Source organism: Orcinus orca, chromosome 21 (assembly GCF_937001465.1).
Source record: "Orcinus orca chromosome 21, mOrcOrc1.1, whole genome shotgun sequence".
NCBI classification, from domain to species: domain Eukaryota; kingdom Metazoa; phylum Chordata; class Mammalia; order Artiodactyla; family Delphinidae; genus Orcinus; species Orcinus orca.
In genome coordinates, this window is record NC_064579.1 from 18,851,985 (window position 1) to 18,872,307 (window position 20,323).

A 20,323-nucleotide genomic window follows, 5' to 3' on the forward strand; every position below is an offset into this window, starting at 1 on the left:
TCTGAAGTCAGGGAGTCTGATTCCTCCAGCTCCGTTTTTTTCCCTCAAGACTGCTTTGGCTATTCGGGGTCTTTTGTGTCTTGAAACAAATTTTAATATTTTTTTTGTTCCAGTTCCTTAAAACATGCCATTGGTAATTTGATAGGGATTGCATTGAATCTATAGATTGCTATGGGTAGTAAGTCTTTTTCACAATATTGATTCTTCCAATCCAAGAACGTGGTATATCTCTCCTTCTGTTGGTATCATCTTTAATTTCTTTCATCAGTGTCTTATAGTTTTCTGCATACAGGTCTTTTGTCTCCCGAGGTAGATTTATTCCTAGGTATTTTATTCTTTTTGTTGCAATGGTAAATGGGAGTGTTCCCTTAATTTCTCTTCAGATTTTTCATCATTAGTGTATAGGAACACAAGAGATTTCTGTACATTAATTTTGTATCCTGCAACTTTACCAAATTCATTGATTACCTCTAGTAGTTTTCTGGTGGCATTCTTAGGATTCTCTATGTACAGTATCATGTCATCTGCAAACAGTGACAGTTTTACGTCTTCTTATCCAATTTGTATTCCTTTTATTTCTTTTTTTTTCTGATTGTCGTGGCTAGGACTTCCAAAACTATTTTGAATAATAGTGGTGACAGTGGACATCCTTGTCTTGTTCCTGATCTTAGAGGAAATGCTTTCAGTTTTTCACCATTGAGAATGATGTTTGCTGTGGGTTTGTCGTATATGGCCTTTATTAAGTTGAGGTAGGTTCCCTCTATGCCCACTTTCTGGAGAGTTATTATCATAAATAGTTGTTGAATTTTGTCAGAAGCTTTTTCTGCACCTATTGAGATGATCATATGGTTTTTCTTCTTCAGTTTGTTAATGTGGTGTATCACATTGATTGATTTGTGTATACTGAAGAATCCTTGCATCCCAGGGGTAAATCCCAAATGACCATGGTGTATGATCCTTTTAATGTGTTGCTGGATTCTGTTTGCTAGTATTTTGTTGAGGATTTTTGTATCTATATTCATCAGTGATATTGGTCTGTAATTTTCCTTTATGTAGTATCTTTGTCTGATTTTGGTATCAGGGTGATAGTGGCCTCACAGAATGAGTTTGGTAGTGTTCCTTCCTCTGCAATTTTTTGGAAGAGTTTGAGAAGGATGGGTGTTAGCTGGTCTTTAAATGTTTGATAGAATTTACCTTTCAAGCCTTCTGGTCCTGGACTTTTGTTTGTTGGAAGATTTTTAATCACAGTGTCAATTTCATTACTTGTGATTGGTCTGTTCATATTTTCTATTTCTTCCTGATTCATTCTTGGAACGTAATACCTTTATAAGAAATTTTCCATTTCTTCCAGGTTGTCCATTTTATTGGCATAGAGTTGCTTGTAGTAGTCTCTTAGGATGCTTTGTATTTCTGCCTTGTCTGTTGTAACTTCTCCTTTATCATTTCTAACTTTATTGATTTGAGTCCTGTCCCTCTTTTTCTTGATGAGTCTGGCTAATGGTTTATCAATTTTGTTTATCTTCTCAAAGAACCAGCTTTTAGTTTTATTGACCTTTGCTACTGTTTTCTTTGTTTCTGTTTCATTTATTTCTGCTCTGATCTTTATGATTTCTTTCCTTCTGCTAACTTTGGGTTTGTTTGTTCTTCTATCTCTAGTTCCTGTAGGTGTAAGGTTAGATTATTTATTTGAGATGTTTCTTGTTTCTTGAGGTAGGCTTGTATTGCTATAGACTTCCCTCTTAGAACTGCTTTTGCTGCATCCCATAGGTTTTGGATCGTCGTGTTTTCATTGTCATTTGTCTCTTGGTATTTTTTGATTTCCTCTTTGATTTCTTCAGTGATATCTTGGTTATTTAGGAATGTATATTTTAGCCTCCATGTGTTTGTGTTTTTTATGTTTTTTCCCCTGTAATTCATTTCTAATCTCATAGCATTGTAGTCAGAAAAGATGCTTGATATGATTTCAATTTTCTTAAATTTACTGAGGCTTGATTTGTGAGCCAAGATGTGATGTATCCTGGAGAATGTTCCGTGCGCACTTGAGAAGAAAGTGTACTCTGCTGTTTTTGGATGGAATGTCCTATAAATATCAATTAAATCTACCTGGTCTATTGTGTCATTTAAAGCTTCTGTTTCCTTATTTATTTTCATTTTGGATGATCTGTCCATTGGTGTAACTGAGGTGTTAAAGTCCCCCACTATTATTTTGTTACTGTTGATTTCCTCTTTTATAGCTGTTAGCAGTTGCCTTATGTATTGAGGTGCTCCTGTGTTGGGTGTATATATATTTATAATTGTTATATCTTCTTCTTGGATTGATCCCTTGATCATTATGTAGTGTCCTTCCTTGTCTCTTGTAACATTCTTTATTTTAACATCTATTTTATCTGATATGAGTATTGCTACTCCAGCTTTCTTTTGATCTCCATTTGCATGGAATATCTTTTTCCATCCCCTCACTTTCAGTCTGTATGTGTCCCTAGGTTGAAGTGGGTCTCCTGTAGACTGCATATATATGGGTCTTGTTTTTGTATCCATTTAGCAGCCTGTGTCTTTTGGTTGGAGCATTTAATGCATTCACGTTTAAGGTAATTATCGATATATATGTTCCTATGACCATTTTCTTATTTGTTTTGCATTTGTTTTTGTAGGTCCTTTTCTTCTCTTGTGTTTCCCACTTAGAGAAGTTCCTTTAGCATTTGTTGTAGAGCTTGTTTTGTGGTGCCGAATTCTCTTAGCTTTTGCCTGTCTGTAAAGCTTTTGATTTCTCCATCAAATCTGAATGAGATCCTTGCTGGGTAGAGCTTGGTTGTAGGTTCTTCCCTTCCATCACTTTAAGTATATCATGCCACTCCCTTCTGGGTTGTAGAGTTTCTGCTGAGAAATCCACTGTTAACATTATGGGAGCTCCCTTGTATGTTACTTGTCGTTTTTCCCTTGCTGCTTTCAATCCTTTTTCTTTGTCTGTAATTTTTGTCAATTTGATTACTATGTGTCTTGGCATGCTTCTCCTTGGGTTTATCCTGTATGGGACTCTCTGCACTTCCTGCACTTGGGTGGCTATTTCGTTTCCCATGTTAGTGAACTTTTCAACTATAATCTCTTCAAATACTTTCTCAGGTCCTTTCTCTCTCTCTTCTACTTCTGGGACCCCTGTAATGTGAATGTTGTTGCATTTAATGTTGTCGCAGAGGTCTCTTAGGCTGTCTTCATTTCTTTTCATTCTTTTTTCTTTATTCTGTTCCACATCAGTGAATTCCACCATTCTGTCTTCCAGGTCACTTATCCATTCTTCTGCCTCAGTTATGCTGCTGTTGATTCCTTCTAGTGTAGTTTTCATTTCAGTTATTGTATTATTCATCTCTGTTTGTTTGTTCTTTAATTCTTCTAGATCTTTGTTAAAATTTCTTGCATCTTCTCGATCTTTGCCTCCATTCTTTTTCCAAGGTCCTGGATCATCTTTACTATCATTATTCTAAATTCTTTCTCTGGAAGGTTGCCTATCTCCACTTCATTTAGTTGTTTTTCTGGGGTTTTATCTTGTTACTTCATCTGGTACATAGCCCTCTGCCTTTTCATCTTGTCTGTGTTTCTGTGAATATGGTTTTTGTTCCACAGGCTGTAGGACTGTAGTTCTTCTCGCTTCTGCTGTCTGCCCTCTGCTCTAGCTCTTTCAAATATCAGTGTGGATTTAGAAGAGGACTGGGGGTAGCCTCCTACAGTGATTGTCATCTCAGCTGCCTTTTCTCGTTGCTAATTTCTTCCATTTCTTCCATATATACTAACTAAGAGATAGGATCAGAGTTGAGATTTACAAATTCCAAGGTAACACACTGAATTCAGAAGGTAGGTGCTTGTTGAATTTAATAGAACGTAGTGTCATTGCAGTAAATCTCCCTTGGGACAAAGAAAGAAAGTGGTTGCCTTGAGAAGAGAGAGGTGTCTGCTCTTTGAGGCATGTCCTATGGGTTTGTGATTCCACTGTTTATAAAGAAGCCAAGATGTTGGCAAAATGAACTGATGGTATCTCTGCTTGGCTGCATTCAGTGAAAATGAATCTGCATGAAGAGGCTCCAAGAATATGACTCTTCTTGAATCTGCATTAGGAGGCTCCAAGTATATGACTCTTCTCTGGGGATGCCTGAAAACTTGTGCAGCATGCAGAGGAATATAAAGCACTGACTTTTAAAAGCTAAACCTTTTTAAAAAAATTCCCATTCTTTCATGCAAAATTAATAGTTTTTCTCACCTGATCATTTCATCCACAACAGGGAAAATTTGTTTTCTGTTAGAACATGAAAGCTAGTGAGAGCAGAGCACATTACAGAAATAAAGACACTGCATAGAGCCTGAGTAACAGCGAAAGGAACTCCCAGGCTGTTTATAAAACATCTTAAACTAGTTTTACCTCAGAGTCATAATTTCTGCAAAATGCATCCCTACTGGGTAGGGACTAATAAGCCTAAGGACATTTAATCATGTACACCGTTTAAAGAGCTGTATAAACAGGTGTTCTATGGTGTTCTCACTAACTTATTTCCATCAGCTTATTAAAATAGCTGTTGATCAAGGTAGTCTCCAGGTACTGAACTGATAAAGCAGAATTTCAGACAATAATTAGGTATGGTGAAAAGAAACCTGAAGATTTAGTATTGCTTGATAGATACTAAGTGCGTAATAAATGTTAAACTTTGTTATTAAAGATGTTGTTGTTGTTTTTTAATTAGAGGGGCCATTGGCACCACAACTGAGGCTATCACTTCTCTCTTGGAGTTGGCTTTCTTCTGATTGTTCTCTTTAAATCGGTGAAGTCTCCCTCCTTGGGCTGTCATTGGCTGGATAGCACTATGCTCCCTTACTGTGTCCTTTTCACAGAAACACTCTGGTGGGTGCCTCATATGAAGCTTTTCCTTCCTTTTTCTTCCTGAATCCTCTGGGATGGGTGTCTTGGGAAGAGGAAGCCATACAGGCATCATCCATGTGATTTAAACACATTTTAAAAAAATGTTTTAAGTAACAATGCCTAATGTCTCAAGACTAATTAAGGAGACATTTCTATCAGTGTTTTGTAAACTTAAACAGACCAAATAGATTGGATTAGTTTTGATTAATTGAATTAACCTTTAAGACTTTGTAAATTTATGTTAACATTTGGCTAATTCACCTTTGGTCATGAGACGAACTTTGAAGAACTCTGGGCTGCTAAATTTTATGAGATAAGAATAAAAGTAGCACAACTTTCCCACTAGTTTATATATATAAAAAAAAACCCCACCAACTATGTCCAAATTAATATATAAATTGCTTATATATTTAATTTATCTTATCTAGTTAAAAGACAATGGTGGGCTTCCCTGGTGGCGCAGTGGTTGGGAATCTGCCTGCCAATGCAGGGTACACGGGTTCAATCCCTGGTCTGGGAAGATCCCACATGCTGTGGAGCAGCTGGGCCCATGCCCACAGCTACTGAACCTGCACTGTAGAGCCTGCAGGCCACAACTACTGAAGCCCATGCACCTAGAGCCCATGCTCTGCAACAAGAGAAGCCACCACAATGAGAAGCCCACACACTGCAATGAAGCGTAGCCCCTGCTACTAGAGAAAGCCCATGCACAGCAATGAAGACCCAATTCAGCCAAAAAATAAATTAATTAATTAATTTTTTAAAAAAAGAGAGTGGCTTACCATGATGAGCCAAACAGGAAACATATATGGCTGAGAAATAGCTATTTTTAAAATCAGGTTTACATTTCTTTAAGTTTTTAAAATTATAGCTGCTTTCCCCTTTCCTTGGTAATTAAATCTGGGTCCAAAGTAGAGTTATAATTTGGTGAGTAATTTTCTAATTTATAGAAGTTCAATATTATTCTTAAAATTTTATATGAATATTGTCTTATAAGGTGACTGTGAGGCTTGGCTTGCTTGTAACAGTACCAGTTTGCTTGAAGCATTCTGGTTTATGCCTCTTGTCTAGGTGTATCATTAATAGCACTCTCTTCACTTTCAAAAGTGTCCTGGTTTGGACAATAAATTTTATAGTCACCATATTTATCCATCACTGGTAGGTAAAACTCTAAACCAGTATCCACACCAACAGTCACATCAACAACAGTATTTATAGAGTAACAAAGAGGGAACTATTTTAAGCTGGACCATAAATGAAGAATAGCTTTGAGGTCAGTCAGAGGAGGACAATGAAAGATCAGTTTATCTGCTTTGGGTGATGTGAGTTATGGGGAGTAAGCAATAGGTTGGATTACTGGGGTCCAACCATGAATCTGAACTCTTTGAAAGCCATGGAGGATCTGGGTTGGTACAATAAAAAATGGGGAGTTATTGAAGCTTTATGAGCAGATATGTGATAGATTAAAAACCACTATAAGAGGGCTTCCCTGGTGGTGCAGTGGTTGAGAGTCCGCCTGCCGATGCAGGGGACACGGGTTCGTGCCCCGGTCTGGGAGGATCCCACATGCTGCGGAGCTGCTGGGCCCGTGGGCCGTGGCTGCTGAGCCTGCGCGTCCGGGGCCTGTGCTCCGCAACGGGAGAGGCCACAACAGTAAGAGGCCCGCGTACCGCAAAAAAAAAAAAAAAAAAAAAAAAAACCACTATAAGAAAGTTAGTATAGCAACAGCGTATGAAAAAGGTTGGAATAGTAAATGATATCATTCCTAGACCATAACTACTGAAAATGTAGCCTAGTAGGTACTCTAAAAGGTAGACTTAAAGCAATAAGCAAGCAAAATAGCTGGTATACCACCCAAAGGAGTCATCATTCTATAAAGAAATGGTAAGAGGTATATAATAGTTACAAAAACAGTAATATGGAACCTGAGTAGAAATGAGATTGGAATGGGGAGCTTGGATAACCTGGTAATTCCCTAAGCCTACTAGTATATAGCTTCAGTGGTCTTTTTCATGGTTCTTATGGTTAAAGATAAGGTTGTGTCTTGAGGATTTAGCTCAGGATCTAAATAAGTAATCCCTCCCCTTATCACTAGTTATTATATAAGGCCATATTTGAGACATATTGGTGTTTAAGCATTAAAAGAGTTGTGAATACTTTAAGGTTGAAATCAAATGGAATTTTACTTCATAAGGGGGTTAAAAGAGCTATAGAATTAAGAAAGATGTAAATAAAATCATGGATATCTAGATGGAATTTTTGAAGGTTCATTTAGTATGCTCAGGAGACAACTTAATCCTTTGAGTTCAACATCATGGAAAACCATAATGACACGCTCTCACAAATAATACTATGATGTTTGACAGAGACAGTATACACAGATCAATATTACTTTGTCCTCACTCTGGATTTATTTCTTATATTAAGAAATTGTCTGCTACTTGTGTAAGATGTCAAAAGCCAGGGAAGACAAGGATGATCTAACTGTACATATCAAATATAAGTTTCCCAGATAATCCTTCATCTATTTTAAATTGGTAAGTGCTTCAATTTTCATAATCCACCAATATCTCTATCACTTATTTTCTTTCTTCTTTAAGTATCTCATCTTTTATCTTTACTAGCTTAGAGCTAAGCAGTCATAAACCTTTTGGAAGGGGGACTCAAAGAATATACTGGAGGGCAAAGAAGGAATTACCTACTTCCATGTGGTTTATATAAACCTCTTAAAAATCTCAGCTGACATTTCAGGAACTTGTTATGTATGTAGGCAGAAACGGTGAGGGACAAATACATCAGAGTTACTGAAGGATTATGTCTCTAATGTGGACAGCAGATCTTACATAATATATGGCTTTGCAGTTGTAAATCATGAATGAGTTCACTATTTTTTATAATAGTAATAATAGTCTTGGTTAAGAACTGAACGAATACTTATTAATAATCAGTGATCAGACTTCATATAGCTTTTATAATATGTTTAAAGAATCAAAAGAAATCATGTCTATAGGATTAAAGGTAAATATTATAACAATGTCTCAACTAGAAAAGAATATCAATAAAGCGACAGAAATTATTAAAAAATAGAGATTTTGGATTTGAAAAGTGCAATCATTGAAATGGAAAATTCACTAGAGGAGCTCAGGAGCTTATGTGAAATGCCAAAAGAAACAGAGAACTTGAAGATAGTTCAGTTGAAATTATCTAGTCTGAGGAACAGAAAGAAAGAAGAATGAAGAAAAATAAACATCTTCAGACACCTGTGGGACTCCATCAAGCATACCAAAATAGGCATAATGGATGTTCCAGAAGAAGAGGAGACAGAAAAAATGTCAAGAAAAAAGTGATTCATCATGTATAAGGGATCTTCAGTAAGATTAAATGCTGCCTTCTCATCAGAAACCATGGGGGATAGAAAACAATAGGATGGCATATTTAAAATGCTGAAAGAAAAAAAAGTCAACCAAGACTTCTATATTCAGCAAAATAATCTTTAAAAAATGGAGAATTAAAGAGATTCCCAGATCAATAAAAACTGAGAGAATTCATTGATAGCAAACTTGTCTGACAAAAAATTAAATAGGCAGTACTTCAGTTTGAAATGAAAGGACACTATATAGGAACCTGATTTCATACAAGGAAATACTGATCAATAAAAACTGAGAGAAAATTCAACTTAATAAAATCAGGAATGAAGGAGGGAACATCATTACCAACCTTACAGGAATAAAAATGATTATAAGAGAATACTGTAAACAACTCTGTGCCAACATATTATGTAACTTGGAGAAAATGAACAAATTCCTATGACTACTGAAACTAACTCAAGAAGAAATGAAAAATCTAAATAGATACACAACAAGTAAAATGATTTAGTTTGTAATTTTAAAACTTGTCATGAAGAAGAGCTCAGCCCCAGATGGCTTCAATGAAGTCTACAAAATATTTTAAAAAGAATTAATACCCAAACCAAACTCTTCTTAAAAAAAAAAAAAAAAAAGAGAGAGAGAGGAGGGAACCTTTCCTCACTAATTCTCTGAGACCAGGTTTATTGTGATACGCTAAAACTAGATAAAAGTTATGAGTAAAGGAAACTACAGACCTTTTGAATATAGATGAAAAAATGAATACAAAATACTAGCAAACCAAATCTGGCGCCATAAAATAGATTTTACACCATGATCAAAGGGACTTTAATCCCAGGAATGCTCAGCTGGTTTAACTTTCAAAAATCAGTAGGAATACATCATATTAATAGAATAAATGACAAAAGCTGCAGAAAAAAATTTTTGACAAAAGCCAAAACCCTTTAATGATAAAAACCACTCAACAAACTAGGAATAAATGGGAGCTTTCTTAATTTGATAAAGGGCATCTATGAAAAACACACAGCTATCACCATACCTAATAGTGAAAGATTGGATGCTTTCCCACTCCAAGATCAGGAGAAGACAAGGATATCTACTCTTACTCTTGCCACCTCTATGCAACATTGTATTGGAAGTTTTACCCAGGGCAATAGGCAAGGGGTTGGGTCGGGGGTGGGGGAGGGGAAGAGAAAGAAAGAAAAGGTATCAGATTTTAAGAAGTAAAACTATCTGTATTTGTAGATGACCTCTTGTATATAGAAAACCCTAAGGAATTCACTAAAAAGGTATTAGAACTAATATATGAATATAGCAATGTTGCAAGATACAGCATTGAAATAATAAATAAATTGTATTTCTATACACTAGCAATGAACAATCTGAAAATGAAACAATGAAAACAATTCTATTTATATTAGCATCAAAAAGGATAAAATACTTAGGAATAAATTTAACAAAGGGGTATAAGGCTTGCACACTGAAAACTACAGAACATTGTTGAAAAAATTAAAGAAAACCTAAATAAATAGAAGGACATTCCAAGTTTATGGATTAAAGACGTAATATTATTTTAGATGAACATACACCCCAAATTAATCTACAGATTCAATGCAAATGCTGTCAAAAATCCCATCTGGCTTTTTTGCATAAATTGAGAAACGATCTTCAAATTCATATGGAAATGCAAGGGACTCAGATGGCCTAAACAATATTTTAAAAAGAAGAAAAAGATTTGATTACCTACATTTTCTGATTTTGAAACTTACTACCAACTACATTATCTAAGATAGTATGGTGCTGGCATAAAGGAATAGTTGAATAGAATAGAATTGAGAGTGCAGAAATAATTTACATTTGTGGTGCATTGATTTTTTGACAAGGGTTCTAAGATGCTTCAATTGGGAAAGAGTAATCTTTTCAACAAATGGTGCTGGAGCAACTAGATATCAACATGCAAATGAATAAAATTGCACCACTAACTCACACCATACAAAAAAGAAAAAAAAAAAATCAGAGACCTTAAATATAAGAGCTAAATCCATGAAACTCTTAGAAAAAAGCAGAAAAGTATTTTTTTTTTTGACTTTGAGTTACAACTGTTTCCTAGATACGACACCAAAAGCACAGGCAAGAAAAGAAAGATTACATAATTGGACATTAATTTGGCACTTGGTAATTTGGTAAGTAGGTAAACTGGACAAATAATTCAATTTAAAAATGAGCAAAAGATTTAGTAGATATTTTTTCATAAAAGGAATACAAATCACAAATAAGCACATGAAAAGATGCTTGATCATTAGTCATTTAGGGAAATGCAAATTAAAATTATAATGAGATATTTCATATGTAGTAGGATAGCTCTAGCTAAAAAGTTATACAGTAAAAAATGTTGATGAGGCTATGGAGAAATTGAAATCTTCATATATTGCAGATGGGAGTGCAAAATGGTGCATCTACTTTGAAAAGCAGTTTAACAGTTTTTTCAAAATATTAAGCACAGAGTTATCATATGATCCAGCAATTCTACTCCTAGGTATCTACACAAGAGAAATAAAAACATATATCCACATAAAGACTCGTACATGAATATTGATAGCATCATTATTCATAATAGTCAGAAAGTGGAAATAAGTTGTCTATTAACTGATGAATGGTTAAGTAAAATGTGATATATCCATGCAGTGAAATATTATTTGTCAATATAAAAAGAATAAAATATTTATATATCCTATAATAAGTATGAATCTTGAAAACAACATACTAAGGGAAAGAAACCAGAAATGAAAGACTGCATGTTGTGTGTGTGATTTCATTTATATGAAATCTTCAGAATGGGCAAATATATAGAGACAGAAAGTAGATTAGTGGTTGCCTAGGTGGAGAGTAGAGAATTGGGGAAAGTAGAGATGACTGGTAATATGCATGGGTTTCTATGGAGTGATAAAAATGTTCTAAAATGATTGTGGTGATGGTTGTACAACTTTTTGAATATATTAAAAGCCATTGAATTGTTTGTCTCTCTAGAGCTGCCAAGTAATGAGGTTCCGAACCCAGGGACAGGGACTTGGGGACACGAACAACTGGTGGTACTAAAGAAAATCTAGGCTACCATTTCCTCTGAGAGATATGGCCAAGTTGAAGTTGAACACTGGCCAGAGAAAAACATGAATCCTACCTGTGTAGACATCTCAATATGAACAAAGGCCATCAGCGTCAGAAACAGACAAAACCAGAGAACTTTAAATGGGTGAATTATATGTTGTGTGAAGTATATCAAGTATTCACTTTTGTTTAAAAAAGTATTCTGACCTTTGGTATTCAAAGCTTTTTCTTGGTTTTTAAGCCTGAGGCATTGCTGCTCTTCTTGAATATAGGGCATTTGAAAGGTAGTGATGAAGTTGGTTTAGAAAAGATTAGAAGGTATAAAATTAGAATATCCAGTATTCTTGATTCTCGTATTATTGGGGTATAAAACAAAATTGATTTTTCCGTGTTTTCCAATGTTCCATATTAAATATCTTCTTCCCTTCATACTCGTACACAAGTTAAAATTCACCTCTTGCAACTAGAGCTTTGATCTTTTCTCTCTGTGAATGTGTGTGCGTGTGTTTGTGTGTGTGTGTTTGCGTGTGTGTGTGTGTGTGTGTGTGTGTGTGTGTGTGTGTAGCTGGAGGCTGCTTATGGTCTGGCTTTGAGATACCTCCAACCCTGCTCCTTTCTTTTCAGGGCTAGCTCCTTTGATGTCGGAGCAGGGACAGGAAAGAGAATAGATACTGGAATCAAAAGATATTCTTACATAATGGGTGCACGGCAGTGCAGAGTAGCTAACCTTTAAGCTCTGGTTTAGTGTAGCCTTTTTTTCTGATGCTGATGGCTTTTGTTGATATTGAGATGTCTACACAGGTGGCATTCATGTTTTTCCCTGGCCATTGCTCAACTTTAACTTGGCCCCTATTCTCACTAAGGAAAGGGTAGCCTAGTTTTCTTTGGCCACCATCAGTGATTCATGTTCCCAAGTCCCTGTCCCTGGGTTTGGGTCCTCTTTACCAGGCAGCACTAGAGTAACTTATCCTTTAGCATCCTTTTGCTTTCATATGGTGCCATGGAACTGTTAATTATCTTTTCCACGTACTCACAGTGCCATGGGGAACTGTGATGGAAAATGACCCCATCTTTTTCTTTCATGTATGCTCTAACACGTCCCCTTCAAATCCTGTTGGCTTATTCTCTGGCTGAGAGATGAACACTCATCTTAATGTTCACATATGCTCCCAACTTCATAGTGCAGATGCCAAGCTCTTATGTAGGCTCTCTCATCCAGCTCTACCTTTGGGTGGCAATAGTTGGACCTGCAGCTTCTCCAGCTGTGTAAGTATAAAGCCAAAGAATGATATCCCAAATTTCTACTCTTGCACACTCCGTCAATCTCAAGCCTCTCCTCCCTTACTAAGAATTAGAATGCTACTCCCCCAAGGAGAATAATACATATAGTCACCCCTGTTAAGGCCTGAAACCATAAAATTCCTAGGAGAAATATAAGCAGTAACATCAGTCTTAGCAATGTTTTTGTGATTCTGACTCCAAAGCTAAGGGAAACAAAAATAAACAATGAGAGTACATCTAACTAAAAAGCTTCTGCACAGTGAAGGAAGCTATCTCAAAATGAAAAGGCAGCCTACTGAATGGAAGAAGATATTTGCAAATCATATATCTGATAAGCAGTTAATATCCAAAATATATAAAGAACTCGTACAAACAACTCAACAACAAGAAAACAATGTGTGTAAAAACTGGGCAGAGGAGCTGAATAGACATTTTTCCAAAGAAAACATACAGATGGCCAACAGGTACATGAAAAGATGCTCCACATCACTAATCCTCAGGGAAATGCAAATGAAAACCACAAGATCACCTCACACCTGTTAGAATGGTTATTATCGAAAAGACAAGAAATAGAAAATGTTGTAGAGAATGTGGAGAAAAGGGAAGCCTTGGGCACTGTTGGTGGGAATGTAAATTGGTGCAGCCACTATGGAAAACATTATGGAGTTTCCTCAAGAAATTAAGAATGGAACTATCATACGATCCAGTTATTCCACTTTTGGGTATTTATCCGAAGAACATGAAAACATTAATTAAAAAACATATGTGCCCCTCTATTTTCATTGCTGCATTATTTACAATAGCCAAGATACAGAAACAACCTCAGTGTCTATCAATGGATAAGTAGATAAAGAAGATGTGGTATATATGCACAATGAAATACTACTCAGTCATAAAAAATAAAATGAAATCTTGCCATTTGCAACATGGTTGGACCTAGAGGATATTATGCTTAGTGAAATAAGTCAGAGTGAGAAAAACAAATACCTTATTATTTTACTTATGTGTGGAATCCAAAAAATAAAACAAAGGAACAGACACAAAACAGAACAGACTCATAGATACAGAGAACAAACTGGTAGTTGCCAGAGAGGAGGGGATGGGGGAATGAGTGGGATAGGTAAGGGAGATCAAGAGGTACAAATTTCCAGTTACAAAATAAATGAGTCGTGGGGATTAAATGTACAGCATGAGGAATAATAGTCAATTATATTGTAATATACTGATATGGTGACATAATGACTAGACACATTATGTTGATCATTTTGTAATGTATAGAAATATCTAATCACTGGAGCTGATTCAGTGTTGTAGGTCAATTATACTTCAATCAAAACACCAACAAATGGGCTTCCCTGGTGGCGCAGTGGTTGACAGTCCGCCTGCTGGTGCAGGGGACACGGGTTCATGCCCCGGTCTGGGAAGATCCCACATGCAGCGGAGCGGCTGGGCCCGTGAGCCATGGCCGCTGAGCCTGCACGTCTGGAGCATGTGCTCTGCAACGGGAGAGGCCACAACAGTGAGAGGCCCGCGTAACGCAAAAAAAAAAAAAAAAAAAAAAAAACCCAACAAATAGTTATGAGGGTTATTTCTTATTTCTTTTATCTATCGTATTCTTATATTATATTGTAAATCTTTTCATGTCTTACTTTCCCAACTATTTATGAGCTTTTTGAGGGCCCATGTATTATGCTTCCTTGGAGCTCCTGCAGTGCTATGCACATAGTAGGTGCTCAGTATACATTTTTTTTCTTAATGTCCTGTTTTTCTTATGTGTGAATTCGAAGTATGGTACCAATTCCTACTGTGTGATTCTCAAAATATTTTGGACTATTAGAAAAGAAATAATAATTCTTCAGACTATTAAAATACTGATATTAGAATATGGCATCTGCCATATTGGCTTCAGTCTGTTATGTGAACTTTCCCATGCTCATTAGACACTTGAATTTAGTTTATGTGCATGAGATTAAACAGATTAACCACTTGTATGGGAATGTACCTACTGAAAAATCCCCTTTGGCCCAAACTCAATGTACAAGACTTTATGAGTAATAGAGATGGACAGGAAGATGATGAAACATCACTGAGTCACTGCAAGTAATTTAATTATAAATGGAGTTTTTATTAGTAGTGTTAATGTGTGCTACCTCAGCTAACCTGACAATAAAGGTTTCACAAGCTACAATGACATCTGGAACCAAATCACATGTAGGAATTATGCAGCAGCAATAAAATCACTTAATTAGCATTGCAAATAGTGTTCTAGCATTTATGAGATGTCTGAAAATTTGCATACAGATACATAATTACATAATTTGCAGCTGTTGTGTTTGTTTCATAAGACCTTGCCACTTTATTAGCAGAATATGTAAATCAGGAATTAATTCTCTTTATCTTTTTCTTTCTCAGCCTTCTAAAGATGTGAGGTAAATCATGGTGATTCAGTGCAACTCTTTTACATGGACTTCATTACCTTGTCTTGGTTTTAGAACAAAAACATATCCCGTGACTTATTTATCAAGAGAGTATTTTGAATGATTTGTAAATACCATTTGTTAATGAATGAATGTCGTTTATTAGCTAACTCTACCTTTCCATATTTGTCTTTGAAGTCCTTTACTTGCTCTGTCACTCTAGAAATATGGCCTATTGATGTCATGCTAGTTTAAAGAGGTTAATTATATATTTGCTCTTATCTGTATCTTTCAGATAGTAGTAACTCTCTCATATTTTAAATTAATGCAGTCCACTGAAATGGAAGAATCTAATAAAAATGGAATAGCATCTAGTAAGTGTTTTAGATACAGAAAGCTGAGCAGATCTCGCAGTTAAACACAGAATAGAAAAGAGGTGCACTCAATTTATTGTCAATCTTTCTGAAGGAAAGCCTAGTTGAACTAATTTAATAAATTGTGTTAGTACATTTTCATGTAGTAGAATCATAAATTTTTATACTTCAGATCTAGAAGTTTTAAGAAAAAAAAGTCCCACCATGGCTTTGCGATTTATTATAAACTAATCAGATTAAAAAATATGCAGTTGAGTGTGCTGTGCTGGCTTGAGATGGTCTAAGCTTAGGTGTAGTAAGTACAAGATACCTCAGAGAAGTCGAAGGTATCCTTTGATAAGCAGGGGACTTCTGTCTTACATCCTGGGTATTGCAGCAAAAATTATTTCAGGACATCAGATTAGATGTAGAAATAAATAGTAGTCTTTGAGGAAAACTGCTTGGATAGGATGAGATTTCAAGATGTAGACTCCATTATTCATTCATCCATTTATCTGTTTATTTAACATTTATTGAAATAGGTGTTAAGGAAGAGAAGTCTTAAGCTAGGTTATAAAACTGGGGGCTAAGGATAAGGAAGACTAATGTGTTAAGTCTGACCATAAATGTCACAAGTGATTCTTGGTCACTGTCAAATATGTTTTCTAAATGCCCATCTTTATGGAGTGCTGGGCTGGCTATAGTTCAATATAAATAAAATAAAATTCCTAGCTTTATAGGAATTTTAATCAAAGGTAAAACCCATGTGCAAAAAATAGATTGTTAAATTAAATATAAATATATGAAACTCTGATTATATATATATTTTGTGGCTTATGGGGGTGTTCATATTTAAACAGAGTTAAGGGAAGAAAAATCCCCATATCCTTGGCTATTAGGTTTCTTAAAGTTCCTTGTACACTTAACCTTGTAGTAAAGGTAATTATATGGTAAGTTCCAAGAACTCCCTGTGTTCTAGATAGAGTCTCTATGCTCGTGATGGTACTACTCAGGCCAGCTTCTACCCATCAGCTCTACATGGGATGGAGATTGGTACCATAGTGCTCGAGTCTTGTTAACTGTGGGATAGAAATTACATAGTAACATGAAAAGATGAAATATTGTCTACAAGTAAATTTTGTATAAACAGGGATCTCATAAATGGAAAGTGTTTTTTTGGGTTTTTTTTTTTTTTTTTTTGGTGGTTCCTTTTATTCTCTCTGTACAGGATATTTTTATTCTTTTACAGATTCTTTAGCCACGATAGTGAACACCTGGTTGTTTAAAACTACCTGTGTGAGAAATATATAATTTGGTTGATAACGGAGTAAATAAAATAGAAAGGGTTCTGCCTTAGGCTTGCCTTAAGTTTTTGATCACTAGAATCTTTAGTAACCCTCAAACTCAGTAACATCTATCGGAAGAAAGATCTAATTTCGGTCACTTGATCTGGTAGCACAGTCTACATTCTGAAGATGGTTCACTGGTTCTAGCAGCATTGTTATGAAAGTACTTTCATAGTGACTCTTCTTTGAAGAGGAAAAGGTGACCACACATAATAATGATGAAACTTCTCCATAAGTGTATGTGCTTGTGTGATTAGCTCTTCTCCTTTCTTTCTGAATTTAGCTTGAGATAATTTTTAGACTTTCACAAATGTTGTAGAATTGCACACAAAACTAGTCACAAAAAATCATCAGTTCTTTTTCTCAAGTGTTGAACCTTGAAATTTTTCATAGAACTGGCTGTGACAGTTTCAAGGCTGTTGCATCCAAGGCAGGTCAGCATGCTTTTCTCATCTGCCCTCTTTCTAGATTCTCATGGGAAATGAAATATGGGTTATCTCAGTTTCTCCCCCATTCCCATTGTGCCAACTTTGTTCTTTAAGTTTTTCTTACTATGTTCATAGAAAAGCTGAATGATTATGACAAGTAGGTCTGATACACAGGCAAGAGGCTGAAATAAGGAGGCAGCTCAGAATCTTTCTTGGCCAGAGGCTCCTGGGTCTGCCTTGGCACCATCTATTCCAGAGGCTGAAGACTTGCCCTCTAGTGCCTTTATGTGTGCATGGGTCACATCTTTCTCTGCACTTGTTTGAACTAGGTTAAATGATTTATCTGGTCTGTAGCTTTAAAGATGTTTATGAACTTACAAACTACTGTTCTTTCTTCTTAAATATCAGAAATGGTAATAAAGATAATAAACGTTTTTCTAATAGGAAGGTGAAAAAAATAACTGTTTAAAGGATAATTTGGCAATTTTCAGCTTAAGCAATAAAAATGAATTAAAATTATGCATTAAATTATAAAAATTATTATAATGTTAATTAACAATTTCCACTTTAGCCTTAATCAAATGACTAAGTGGTTATTTCCTGAATACAGCAATGTTCCCTAGAAAGAGGTGGAAAGTATTTATTTTATGCCAGTGCAGTTACTAAATTCTTTCTTTTCACCTATTACAGAGGAAACTGTTCTTGAATTTTATGGCTTCTATTAAGTTACTCACTGAAAAAATCAGGTCCAAAACTTACAAAGTTGGGTTTACCCCAAGGAAACAAATATATTATTAATTCATTTGATTTTGTAATAGCAAAATAGCATATCAATAAGCTCTCATAGTATGATCTTCATAATATTTCAGAGATATCTTATTTTTATGTTTACTCTCTGACACTTTCATTGGAAGTAGTAAAAAGAACCTATAGCTTATGAAAAAATAAAGTTTTTAAAACTTATCATGGCACTAAGAAATAACCAGTTTCCATGTTAAGATGGGTATTATAGAGAAGAAAAAAGTGTATCAGAGTTCTATCCAAAAACCAGAAGTCACTTCAGGTTTTTTAAACAGGATGGTATTTAATTCAGGGAATTAAATGCTTTCAGACTTTATGAAGTGCTGGCAAAGTGAAGGTGAGGGCAACCTATATGAACTCTTAGATGCACTGTAAGCTTTTAGAGAATCAAGGGGTCACAGACCCAGGAAAGAAATGCCAACAATCATATTTTTCTCCAACATTTAGGAAGGTGATTTTCAGGAGCACACTTGGAAGCCACCAGAAAAACCTCATATTTGCCACATGCCTACGTATTTGCCTGCCATGTCCAAAGACAAGTTCAAATGGCCTCTCCCTCTCTTCTCCATTCCAAATCCTCACAAGGGCTTCTCATAGGCAACTCTGCTAGCTGGGGATGCAGGGGATGCTGGGAGGCTGCCGAGGGGTAGGACAGGGCTGTGTGGCCACAAGATAAGTACTCTAGAATCTTCTAATAAAGTTGAGTATCTCTCAGTTTGAGGGATTTGGCATTGCTTACAGAAGGAAATGGCATAATTAAAGAAAGCAGTAACATTAACCCTGCATGGTACTACATTCCTGGTGTAATTTAGTCAGAGAATGGGAAAGCCCACCCACCATTTTTGTAATGATAGTTCTCATTATCTGCATTTCTCATTATCCATGGAACACAGTGTTCTGTACAACTGCTTTTCCCTGCATCTTCCCCACTCTGATTCACCTCCCCACCACATTTATTGCACTTATTACACAGGGGTGAACTTTCTGTTCTGTTTCCTAATCATTTCTTCCTTCCTTTCTCTCACTTCTACCTGCTGTTTTTCCTGTTTGTATCACTTCTCACCATGGGAATTGGCTTAACAGCATAGCTGTGGTTAAGATATTTATATCCAGAAAAGACCGGTGAAATCTTATTTCATCCATTACTGGACTGATGGTTATTTTAATTGAGCAATTGATGAGTTTAGCATCTTCCCCTCTTAATTGCAGCTTGCTCCTATCTTAGCCAAATTTGGGGAAGAGCAAAGGCTAAGGGGGGATATGACATCTTCTTGTTTATCCTATATGTTTTCAATTTACACTGTTGAAGCACCCACCACATCTGTCTTATAGTTCTTTGTCTTTTAGCTCCTCTACTTTTACAGTCTTCACCCATGCTCTGTAAGCACCACTCACTCTTAGGCTTATACTCTGGACTTTGCTGTCACCCAGAATGGCTTAATATCTGAAATGTGTCCTGACATTTTTTTCCCACTGCCTATATTCCCCCTTCTTACTGACTTGTTCTCTGATCTCATCTGTACCTTCAGTTTCCTCACCCCTCCTTGTCTTCTAATGTATTATTTACTTCCCTCTTGACTCTTCACAAATACTGTTTCACCTGTGTCTTGGATTATCTCAACTTAAATTTCACCATATAAAATTAATTCCTAAAGAAGAAACAACTAGAACCCGATGGATTATAATTTTTTATATCTTGGAATCCCTAATGACTAGTCTAGTACTCATACTTAGGAAAAACTCAATTTGTTAAATGAATAAATGAACCTAACTCCTTGTTTTCTCTACTTTTATTCCTGGAATGCTGGGAAAAACATCATATGTCTCTACTTACTGACTGAATATAAATTTATAATTTCTGTCTTCAACTGGGCCCTTAATTTGTAATTAGGCTTTTTTTCTTGTTCCTAGTTGGATAGTGTCTCTGCCTAGTTTTCCTAGAAACTAGCGATTGAGGCACGTATTAGGGGCTATGCTTCAGTATGAGTGCAGCTCAAGGAATGCAAAAGTGAGGGGAAAGGTGAGTCAGGCTGGGAAGGATGGACTAAAAATACAAGGGACTTGTTACGGAGCTGGTCGCAGCCATCTCACACAGAATATCATCCGAGAATCCACGAGAGGGTACTGCCCCTGCAAACAGTCCATCCAAAGAGTAGAAAGCACCAGAACTTACCTGCTAGTAACTGTCTTCCGTTGGTCAAATTTCACCCCATGGAGCATCCTCTCCCTCACGATGCTGGGTTCCAGGTAGACGGATGTTGAGAGCGTCCTGTGGCATCTCGCACTTTAGCGTCAACAAAACACCCTGACAAGGGAGAGAAGAG